We start from the raw sequence: 12,749 nt of genomic DNA, 5'->3' as shown, positions 1-12,749 counted from the left end.
ACCTCACACACTCAGTAGGCTGTGGAAAGCTGCTAATGCTAACAAACCAGCACGCACAGTGTCAGGCATGAAGATCCCTCGACCCTCTTTACTCTGGTCTGACAGACCAGTGGGAGCCTTGCCTTACTGTCCTCACAGTTTTCTGAAACAGGGGCAGTCTCAATTCACTGAATCAATCCATTTCACTCTGTTTTGCTACCTGACAGGTCCTGACAGTATAAGTACAATTACGTTTGGGTCTGGTTATTTTAAAATTGAATATAGGATTTCTTTTCTCTTTCACTCCACGACTGTGCCACCCTTTTGTGTACATGTCAAGTGTTAAAATATACATAGACCAATGGGAAGAGTCAGAATGTAGCCAATGGCTTATATTAGCATTGTGAAAGTACCAGTACCAGTTGGGTTCACCCGGGACAAGTTTTAAGGATGCAGGTACAGACTGGGTTTGGGTCTCAGTTTTCAGCCCATGCAGAATTCTAATATTAATGTCAGCTCCTCCTAGTCATTACTCATCAAAATTTAACGTCCTGTAGTTTTGAGAAGCTACTATTAAGGATTCAAATAGGGTCAAACTGAGTGTTCCCAACAGTATATGAACGCTGTTGCAGTATTCACAACCTTGTAAGCAGAAATTTTGCAAAAGTTGCAGAATAACTAAGTGATTTTCATAAATGGCATAGTCCATGAAGTTAGTTTCGCGGGGAGTGAGAATGACGAGATATGGATACAAATACTGGACGAGATATGGATACAAATACTGGACATTATAGAAATAATGTCTCTTTTGGTCTCTGTGTGGGACCAAAAGAATATTTAAAAATTAATTGACACAACTGAACAAAATTGAATCAATATAATTTGAGTTATTCTACATTTTTATTTTCACTATTCTAATGATATTGGTACTCTATAGAGTCCCTATCAGTAGTGTTGAACTGATGAAAATATACCTTCTGTCTTCAGTAGAGCTATCAATCATTGCATTAGGTTAAAAATAATCACAGACAACATCATGGAGATGGTCATGAAGTCCCAGGGAGTTTGTGAGGTTCTCATGGGTCTTTGGTCTTTTATCAGCGTGGGCCCTCAGGTATCTACAATGCATGCCTGTGCATCATTCTATTCATGGAGGATATTGCCTCTTGCTTCTGTTTATATATTTCTCCATCACTGTTTTCCAAGTATCATTTGTACTGTTTCAATAAAGGGAAAGCGCTTGAGGGAGGTTGGACTGCACACTGTCCTATAAAGAGTGAAAGAGTTGGCTTCAATAACAGCATTTATTGAAGAAAATTGACTTTTTGCCTTATTAAGCATGAGGGACATAAATGTAAATGTTCACAACACATTCTCAATACACACATCCCCAAAACAGAAACACTTTGAGTGCTTGGTGTTCAAGAAGTGGACAAAATTAAGAAAATGCAACATAAAAGAGGGATTTTTGACTTTGAAGTAGGTAAATCACTGTTACAAATGCACAGGAGAGTCATTAATTTGAATGCCAGTCAGCAGTACGGGTTTGATTAAAAGAGGTTTGACAATAACTTCTTTTATGTCACTTTTCAAAGCAACATGAGGCAGCAAGAGTTTCAAAGAGGCCACAGCGTCCAATTTACAGGTGCATTGGCCACAAAAATGGCAAATTGTTTGATTTGGCAAGAAGAACAGACTAAAAAAGTGAAACATATGCCAAGAATGAACAAACTGTTGGCAAGGTGTTATGAGCCAAAGTGCACACCACGACAGAAAAACATTCATCAGGATGGTTGCTAAATAGCACAAATTGCAGTGTTAATAATAACATAACTATAAGCAGTACTTTTCTGACTATTTCATTATCATTTAAGCAGATGTTTATAAAGCTGCCATATGTCTGAATCTCTTGTATCCAAGGTACAATTCGATATGAAGTGTGTATCGTGGAGTGAAGAGCACAAAACCAGCAGTTCTGCACAATGGAAGTTTTATATATGCCAACAAGTCTTCCATTATTTTTCTGAAAGTGTTTATTTTTATAAAGGGAAAGGGTAACTTCAACCCACAGTTGCTTACTGTCAAACATGGCAGTGAATCTGTAATATGTGAACAGCCTTCCAGGGAGCCATGAGATCTGATGATTGCCCCGCATTATCATATTATGCCCTAAGAAGATGGAGCCATTTTATAGCATTTGCTCCCTATGGTGTTAACACTGTTCCCCACATGTTTTCATGTTAGATAGTGGAGCCCCCATGACTAACAGCAGATGTGGGCAGTTGGAGAAATGAAGAAAAAGAGAATAAAAAGCTAAAAAGATAATAGTCTTTAGTGTATAGACCAATACTACAATAATTTGGAGTAATGAGTGGGTGGGCGTACTGATTGAACACAATGTATGAATACGACCGGGCACAACATAAGTTTCAAACAAAAGCTATAGAAGTGTTAATACTTGCTACTTGGAATTTAACTCACGCTTGATTAAACCTGTGAGACACAGGTATACATCATTGCTTTGGCTAATTGGACTTATTATGAGTGATATGCAGGGAGACGTAGTGAAGAAAACATACATTTCCTTTTCTGTGCAGAATATTTTCCATTGGGTGAAGCAGGAAGGTGTTAAATGGGGGTACTAGAACACTGAAGTGTGCCAAGTCTATTGTTTGTCCGGTGTTGGATCCAGGTAGGTTTTGGGGGATTTAAGAAATGTTTGGGTGTTAAAAGGAGCAGGAAATAGCAATGAAAAAAAAACAGAAATAATAACTCCTGGCTAGGGTATTGTACAATTCAAAATGATATCTAAAGCAAAAATACAGACAAGAGTTCTGAGGCAGTAACAGTCAAAAGGAAAACATGTTGACATGTTATCAATATAAAACCAGCATTAAATGTGCTTAATTCACCCATGAATGTTGTTCATTTAAAATAGATGAGGAACACTGTCTCTCCATAAGAAGCTTGACTACTGCAAAGTAGGATTCAAACATTCATTTCAAGAAAAATTCAAATATGAAAAAGAGAAGTTTGTGAGAATATTAGTGTTTTTTCCTACGGAAGATCTCAAAAATGTTGACAGCACAACGCAATATGAAGGATGGGACACCTATGTTGCACAACTACTGCAGTGCAAAAACAAAAGTACATGCCAAACAGCAGACTGCTTAATAGTGCAGATTAAACAGATTGCTCGGGAATGTCAATTAAAAAAGTCTAGTTTAATCTTACAAGAGACCATCAGATCCAAAAATCCTCCTGGACAAAGTTCAGAGGCAGCAGATCACAGAGAGAGAGTGTGATTTTATCCATCCATCCATCTTTATCAGCAGTGGCAGCCGGCAAGGCAAAGTCCTCCTCCCTGGCCACATCCTCCAGCTCCTCCTGGGGGATCCTGAGGCTTTCCTAGGTCAGATAGGATATGTAATCCCTCCAGTATGTCCTGGCATGGCTCTGGCGTCTTCTCCTAGTTGAGAGTTCAAAGAATACCTCCAGAGGGGGGTGTCTGGGAGACATCCTAATCAGATGTCCGAACCACCTCCACTGTCTCATTTCAACACGAAGGAGCAGCAGTAGTACTTCGAGTCCCTTTGAGATGTCTGAGGTTCACCCTGAAACACTGTCAAGGAAACTCACTCTTTGCAGTCTTTGGATAGATTTAATTTATATTATATACAAAATTAGCAGTATTTCAATATCAGAATGTGAGTAATTCACATGCTGCCATTAGAATTCATTTAGTTCTTTTTTATAGTACTCCAAAACAATGTTAATAGTTTGACAGACAACAACCCAATCAATGCTCATTAGCCTAAAATGACTGTCCTTGATTCATAATAGAAATTTTGCTGTGTTTGACTGAACTTTGACTTCAAATGAGTAGTTTGAGACAGGTCAGGGTTCAGTATCATGGAATTTAGATAGACATTGTACTCCAGATGTTGAACCAGTTTGATTTTCACTTTTGAAATGTTCTGAACATCATCGTCAGCAAACCGGGAAGGAAACATTCCTGACTTAGTTATGGAAAGTCGTAGAAAAGTTATCTGCATCCAAACTAAAGGGCCCGATTGGTGCAATAACTAGCAATCAGCTAAAGCTAGCTAGCACAGACCAGTGGCAGCTAGCAGCATGCGTTTCTCAGTTAGAGAGAGCATTTCTCATGAATCACCTCTTCTACTTAAACTTATCACCATGTTACTTTAAAAAGACCCTGGAGAGCTCAATTGTGCAATTCACCAATGTGTCTGAACATAAAAACAACACATTGCTCATTTTGCAAAATGCAGGTCGACATAGGTTATTACTCTGCATTGGCTGTAAAAGCTACATCAATTCGACCACCCACTCAATGTGTCCATGTGAAGTACACAGGTAAAATATTGATGCTCTGTAAAGCTGCTGCCTCGCCCAAGGCACACAAACTATATCCAATCAATATAGTTTAAAAACCCATGCTGCTTATCCTTATGTTTATGACCCAGAAATATTACTACCTTAATTATGAGCAAAGCAGCAGCTAAGGGCATTCTCCTGCGCGTGCACTCACACACACTCACAGGTTGCAGCCTTTCATAATAAGTTTAATACCAGAGCTTTCACTCCTGGGTAATCAATCCGTAATTCATCATTATTTATCCAGTGCGCAAAAGGCCCCAGAGGACTCTGGCACTTGCACAAATTTATACGTATATACACTCACACACAAACACACAGCCCAAATCACATGGGAATGGACCAGCACATACACGTGCATGCGTGCACACACACACACACACACACACACACACACACACTCGCAGACACCCTGGAGGTGTCTCTGCCCACTTGGAGGTATTAAGGGATCATGGTGGAGAGGTAATTACAAGCACAGCGGAGGAGAGCAGGGGACAAACACAGGACAACACTACACTCTGTGCTGTCTGAGGCCTGCAGACAAGACAGATTGAAAGCCAATGAGGAGTCAAGACCTCTCTGGTCTGGCAGAGGTCAAGACCCTGGCCAGAGGAAAGAGTGTCCTCAACAAATGTGTTGCATTTGATACTTTGTGTAAAATGAAAATTCCTCCAAAAATACTTGGTTTGTTGTCTTAAAAAAGGACAATTCATGATCCAAGTATAAAGATTTAAACACAGGACTGGAACATTCAATTACTCCCAAATTGATTGACAGGTCTTTTAACGCAGGGACTAACACAAAGCTATTTAAGGACATGTCACCACCAAAACCAGGCTTTTGTCCAATGTTACTCTCAAATTCTGAGTGTGGTTTAATCACTCAAACTGCATCAAATACTATATACTGCCAAGGTATCATAATGTAGTGAAAAACTTAAAAATCCACTCATTTCTGTTGTTTGTTTTGCCCTTGTGTTCCATTTGTCATGCAGGACTTTCTCTAAGGCTGGATACAAATCCTATGTGCTTTGCCAGGATTGGCATACACAAACCCCGAATGTAAGCACCCCTAAAGTGAACCTAAACATATCCATGTTTTTTGGTGGAGCTTGAGGGCCTCTTGCAGCTTGGCAGTAAGCTCTGCAGACAAAGGCTGTTCTAGTTACTCTACCAACTGTTTCACTGTTCTAGTGCCTGAATCCACTGTTTAATTGTTCTCTGCTAGCAAAAAGTACCAACATCAACTCTATGTGAACTTGAGAAACAAGTTAAAGAAGCCTTTACAACTGTGTACAAAAAAAATGGATGAAAAACAACATTCCAAGAACTTTTATCTGATATGTCTCGCTAATATGAGCATAAGACATGTTTAAGTTATAATGCAATTAGCACTGCAATTAGTGAGTGGCTTCTGAATCAGTTTTAATTGTTTGTGATTATTCACTGAGGAATGCCTCCACTATTTTAAAAGAAGCGCACACACATAATGCACTGCCTTTCACATAGAAGTTCAGCAAGAACACCACATCCACAAAAAGAGCAGTTTAAGTGAACTCTAATCCATTTTAGTGCTCTCAAAAACACACAGATCTACCTCACACACACACACACACACAGCATGCAACAGCCACAAGTGTGTGTGCCTCAAAGCCATAAAATACACAAGAGATCAAAAAATTTCCTCATTATGTCCATCATAGCACAACCAATGCATCAAAAATATTTCCATCCCATAAATTAACCAGTCTGGGGTAGACAAACCGCTGTCATTTTGGATATTTTAAAAGCCAAATAAAGCAACATTAAGGGACTAAGTATTGAGCTGGATAGAGAGAGAGACAGAGAGAGAGAGATAATGATGGAAAGAACTTTAACTGTGGTTATAACTTGACTGAGCCATGCATGCAGTTAGCCATTAACTACAGTGACATAATACAGCTCCACTTGGCCTAATATAATGCCATTAGTGGCTCAATCGCTCACCATTACATATCCCCTGCCACGAAAGGGTCCATTTTACTATGACATGATGCACAAAAGCAGTGAAGCAAATACTGACTTTGTACTTAAAATACTGCTCATTGACAGCGAGGTCAATGAGCCGTTTATTTATTGACCAAGGTCGTTCCTAATTAAAGAAGGAGAAAGAAGGTGGAGATGGAGAAGTTGTTTCCTTTAAGCTGCACATCAGTGCTGCTGCCCAACAGCCATGCCAGTATAACTGACAGACACAGGCCCACTGCTCAGTCTGCCACTGACTGTCCACCATGATTATTGATTTCCTAAGGGTCTCTGTCTGACTACTTCCCCCAGACAGCCTTTTTTAAAAAAAAAAAACAACAAAAAAAAAACAGGCTGAGAACCACTGTGTATCTCACTGGCTGCAAAATCCAGCTGCTTTCTTCTTGTATTTCTCCTTGTTAGGACTCAAATTTCTGCTACTCAACCCACGTAGTGAAGGATTTAAATCTGATTTATATTCCCTCTAATTAGAAGTTACACAGCTTGAGCATGACACCGCAAAAACTCAACATAGTGCTGGCTCTGTCAAGCAATGTTGCTGTATCCCCAGAACCAAGCAGTGAAGCTAGTGAGTAAAATGTTATTACGTTAATAAGCCCTATGCCTTTCATTATCATAATATGTGAAAAGGGGTTAGTTATTATATAGTATTCTGTGACTTATTCATCTGTGCCATAGAACTCCAAAAAAACTCTGTTGTTCAAATAAATTAAATTAATACAAACCCATCAATGTGCCACACGGTTGCACATGTTTCTTTACTATCATGAAGACCTATTTTATCTTGGGTCAATCCCACATACAAATTTGTGCTGCCATAAATACTCACTAGAACACCAAATATGTATTAATCCACGGCTGATAATAGCCCCCAACAAATGCCCATGTTCCTTAGGAAATGGAGCCTTTTTTAATAAATGAAACTATATATTTGTGACCTGTTTTTTAAGACTTACTGTACATCATAAGCAAGAACTAATGGGCTTGAGTGCCACAGAGTAGGGAAGTCAGATAGTATTGAGAAACTGTCTAAAAGGCCCGTTTACACTGTGATTTTTGGGCTGTTGACAATGGTTGTTGGCATGAGAAAAGAATGGTGAAATCTTCAGTCGGCTATCCAAAATTCTGGTCCTAGATCTAATTTTAGATATTTCCACCAAAGGCCAATTTGGAGCTTTGGCGACCAAACACAGCCTGCAACAAAATTCTGACAGTGTCATTAATTTAAGACCGAATTGTCACAGTGTGACTGCTGCTACGACCCACATCTACACACCAAACAATCAGCTTACAATATGAAATGACACTGAATACACTGGGTGTTGTGACATTTCAGAAGTGGCATTTTTAAATAAAGTTCAGAGAAAAAACACTTCTGGAAAGATTCTTTTCAGTATTGGCTTAATAAAACTGGTAACTGCAACACATTCAACTTGTGTCAAATTCCAGTGAAACATCAACTGGAAAAGATTACTCTTTTCTGTGGAGAAGTTCTGCAGGCTTGGGTCAATATTCTGCTACAGTTACAAGCCCAGGCTCAGTAAGGATCAAGTATGCAACAGCCATTTTTCAGAAACCCCTGTATCACATGTATCAGATGTTGTAGACTCAAAGGGATGTGTAGATAGGACAAGAATTATCAGAGCACTTAAAAGCAAAGCTGTTACTTTCAGAAAGCGAACAGTTGTTAATGTGTGTGAAAAAATTGAACAGGCCCTTCGTGGTGAATGGAAAACTCAATTAGCTAGGAATTCTTCCTGCCTGGATTCCTCCTGGGCCGGAAAAACCCTCCAAAATCCATATCAGAAATACCCACAAAAATTTGTCACAGAATTCTAATTGAACAGTCAATTAAACTGCCCACCTCTGAGGTTACGTGGTGGGAGGAATTTCCCACTCAAAACATTCTTTCTATATGATGGAACATTCAACTTAAGTTTGAGAATCATGCAGTTTTTAATACTGATTTCAAAATCCGGCACAGGAGGATATTCACTGGTGTCTTGCATCAGATCAATAAGGAAGTGTACAGCAGAACTTGTACTGTCTGCAGTAGCCGAGATGAAACTGTAGAGCACATTTTTCTGGACTGTCCTGCCCTGGTGCCTTTCTGGTAAAAAGTTGCAGGCCTCCTCAGAGGTCACTGCAACTGGGACATTTTGCAGCATGGTAATAAGGACTGGACTTAATTTGGCATCACAAACATCTTGCTTTCGAAAGACATGTCATATTCATCTCAAGGAACTTTTCATTATATGGACAAAAGCACATGGACAGTTTTTACAAACTGCCTTAAATTACATCTCAAAACATTGTAGAATAATAACGTGGACTAATTTGACTCAGTTATTGTAAACAAATGCACCATTTGCACCATGACAATGATCAATTTTGATTTTGAACTTTTGACATAATCTAAGATTATATTAATGTGTGGTGTACTTTTAGTTTGATTAATTTTGTGTTTTGTTATGGTGTTGTTTCTTTTTGTATTTGTATTTTTCTCATCATTTGCAGAAGTGTATGGTTTTCTTTTTTGATTTTTGTTCATAATGTTGTAGTTTTCATTCTGTTTTAACCATTTTGGGGTTTTCATTCTGTTATACACATGGGTATTGATTGTTTTGAGGTTTTTGTTTGGCCTTGTAATTTTTTGTAGTAGGTCTTTTTGAGTTTTTTGGGGGGGGGATTTTTTTGTTTGGGGAGAAATGTTATATTTTCATTTTTTGATAACAAAAGATTAAAAAAAAACAGCCATTTTATCTTGAGTCAATCCAGCATACAAATATGTGCTGCCATAAATACTCACTAGAAGACCAAATATGTATAAATCCACAGCTTAAAATAGGAGAAAAAAAACCCCACATAGTTCCTCTTAATACGTCCATGGTACAAACCAAAATGGTGGAAGTGAAACAAAAAGTGGAGTGGATTTATCGTACAATCTGAAATGCCTCAAATTGATACTGTACAGTCTGACAGATTGCTGCCAAGATTTTATTAGAACACTGTGTGATATGCGATAAACTTACACAATTGTTATTGTCACAGAGTTAAGAAAAGTGCCTTAACATATTGTTGGTTTTGGTCTTTTCATGGGATTTCTTGACAGTAAGAAAAATATTGAACACCACCTGACTCATCCTATAAATTGCAAGTTCAGGTTTATTTCTATCTACTAAAAATGTGATAACAGTCATTCATACCTTCTTTCTTTTGTAATGTCTAGTCTAATGTCCTCCTACTGGCATTGGAAAAAAAAAGCTTTCCTGTTTGCAGCTTGTTCACAATTCTATTGCTTAGATTTTAACTGGAACAAAGAAACATCATCATATTTCACAGATCCTCATGTCCCCACGCTTTTGTAATTGACTTTAGAATTGCTTTTCAAATCGTATCAGTTACTTGGGTCTTGTGTCATGCTATATTATTGAGCAGTTAACTCCCTTATGTTGTGGTTTGCAGTGTGGACCCAAATGCAGACACAGACTAGAGTGATGTTAATTGAAGTAAGGCTTTATTGTCAGGGAAGTGGGGGGAAGTTGAGGTGGATGGAGTGGGGATGAAGCAGGCTGAGGCTGAGGACTGGAGGGCTGAGAGGAGTGAGGGAGAATGGCAAGGGCAGGCAGGAGGGAGTAGGTGGTAGTGGGCTGGAGAGCTGGCAACCTGGCAGGCAGGCAGGCAGGCGAGTAATGGTCCAGGGGCACTGGATAGAGAAAAAGCAGTTAGTAACAAGTCCAAACTTCGAGAAATCACTAAATATAAGTGAGAGGCCTGAGGTGTAAGCTACCACTTGGGCAGAAACAACGATCTGGTGATGAGTGAATGAAGAGCCGGGGTAGATATACTGCAAGCTGATGAAATGATGAGAGGCAGGTGAGCAGACTGGGAGAGGTGATGAGCTGATTGCAACCAAGAGTGTGGTGCTGGGACCCAGGAGAGCCACGCCCAGGCCAACACACACACACACACACACACACACACACACACACACACACACAACATAAACAGAGAAAGACAGACAGGGGAGCACTGGAAACACAGGGAAGGGGGAAAAACAGGGAAACACTAGGGAATCTTCAGGTACCATAACACCTTATTTGTTTTTTTTTATAAGTGCTACATAAATACTTTTGTTATACTTAGAGAGGATCAAAATCAGAGTGCCATCACAGGCATATTGTAACATCCTCTTGCTCTCATTTGGTGAATCTCCATCCTTTGGAATACCCTGCTGTTTTATTGAGATGCAAACCCAGTGTGCAAGCAGTTACAGTACACAGGCCCCCAAGACAGAAGGCTATATTTTTAGACAAGCTCTCGGAGCTGCTATCCATCATTCACTCAAATTACGACAGAGTGATTATTATAGGGGACTTCAAACTCCAGTTTTGACAGTCCTGCTGACTCGAAAGCAATGGATACATTTATATATGCTCTATGGATTTTACACACATCAAAAAAGGATTAACATATATATGGACACAGTCTGGACCGTCATCAGTCATGAAGTCTCAACGGAGCTAACCTCAATTATTGACAGTGCTTCAGATCATTTGTTTTACAGCAACAAAAAGCAGCAGCGTAATCATTAATAGTGAATACACTGTAGAGTACATAACCTTTGTCCAGATCCAGCAAAGCTACAAATTGATAAACCCATAAACTATTCATTTTGATCTTGTCCCCACGCCTCCTTTTATTTATTGTGTTTGTAAATGGGTCTGATGCTTTCAATGACAAGTTTACTATTGTTTCCATTATGTATTGGGTAGGATTATAAGGGTTTGTAATGGTGTGTATGGTCTCGGTTTTGATGGTTTCCATGACACAACGGTAATGGTTTCAATTAGGAGGCTCAGTAGGTTTCCTGATGATATTTCCATTACCGTTTCCAATAAAGCCATTAAAAGTATAGATAATTTTGTAACAGCTTTTTTTCCCCTCATCAGCAGGAACCATCACAATACTCAGAGACACACAACAGTCAAATATTTTTCTCCTGTCTAAAGATTCAGCACAGATGTATGCGGTCTATCTGAGAAATGTTCCTCTTATGACCAATAGTGCCTCCAAGGCAACCAAGGAGTGAGCTCACTGTTGCGTAAACCAACAAATGGAGGGGTGTAAAAAATGGGTTTTCTTATGACGGAGATAAAAATGGAGAACGGCTGCCGTGCAGACCCCCTTGCATACCTCACCATCATCCATCAGCCTTGAGATGAAGACTTTCAGGAGATGCATCGCTGTCTGCCAGCTGTTGTCAACAACCCTCCCTGTCTCTTTCTCTGTCTTTTTGAAATGTATTTCTCTCCACTGGTTTATTGAACAGAAGCCCTGTAAATTAAAGCAAAATATGCTGGATTTTCATTGCCTTTCAAAACATCTGAGTGGCCAAAATGATAATGTATAACAGGTTTCTGATTTGACACTGATATGGTTAAGGGTTGTTTAGATTTAGCAGTGAAAACTAAGGTTAGGAAAACATCTTACTTGGGCTTAAAATGGTTAGAAAATGGCTGTGGTTATGGTTAAAACAAAAAACACTTGTTTTACAGTTAGGGAAAGATTGTAGGCCTTGTTTAAAGGGAATCAATTATTACTGTCAGCAGGAAAAAGAACAGTGTCTCTCTTGTAGTGCTAGTAACAATGTCATATTACTAAGAGTTTAAATTCACAAGGCTGCTAGAGGTCCTTGTAAGGTAAACATAGGGCAAATTAGACGTTTGAAAAAAAATGACTAATGTTGTTGCTGTTGTGAGAATATATATTTAAATATACAGTATATATATATAAAAAGGTCTTAAATTGATTTTCAAATCAAGGTTGAACAAGTCGTCAGAAAGGCCACTCTCCCGGGTTTGATGGATGTGCTAATGCACTCCTTCAAAAACATGCACTAATGTTACATTTAGTCACATGTAAACATCTTTGAATATATCTTTAATCTGGCAACCTTCTGTTGTCTCCACTGCTATCTCTCTTTGGAATGTAAAAGGGAAATTTAAGACTGTGTTTTGCTGCAAGAACTTTCCGAGACTAAATTGACTTTTAACCTTTCAAATAAGAAATGTCAGAAGATCGATTACTTTGTTTTGAATTTCACCCTGACAGAACCTCAACAAGGAAGATGACGGTGAGTTTTTTTTAGACCTTTGCAGAAAACATCAGGATTTGCAGAGTTCACCTTTCACCTCAACAATAAAAGATGTCAGCATTGATGCTTCACAGACTATCACAGTGGAGGTCTCCTCCTCTAGACAGACGCTGCTGTGTCAAGAGACACAGATTTACAACACCCTTGGAATGCTCACACTTTCTTAATTGATTCACTCAAATTTAAGGTAA

At 39.0% G+C, this 12,749-nt stretch overlaps 1 long non-coding RNA gene across 1 annotated transcript; it reads right to left on the bottom strand.

The window, feature by feature from the left end:
- Positions 1 to 9,896: 9,896 nt before the first annotated feature.
- LOC121892335 lies at positions 9,897 to 10,394 on the bottom strand. Its single transcript, XR_006094383.1, has 2 exons — positions 10,192 to 10,394; positions 9,897 to 10,107 (listed from the first exon to the last, which is right to left on the bottom strand). It is a non-coding gene; the product is annotated as an uncharacterized LOC121892335 (long non-coding RNA).
- Positions 10,395 to 12,749: the final 2,355 nt, after the last annotated feature.

This window comes from Thunnus maccoyii, chromosome 24 (genome assembly GCF_910596095.1).
Source record: "Thunnus maccoyii chromosome 24, fThuMac1.1, whole genome shotgun sequence".
Taxonomy (NCBI): domain Eukaryota; kingdom Metazoa; phylum Chordata; class Actinopteri; order Scombriformes; family Scombridae; genus Thunnus; species Thunnus maccoyii.
This window is presented reverse-complemented; position numbering and strand designations above follow the sequence as displayed.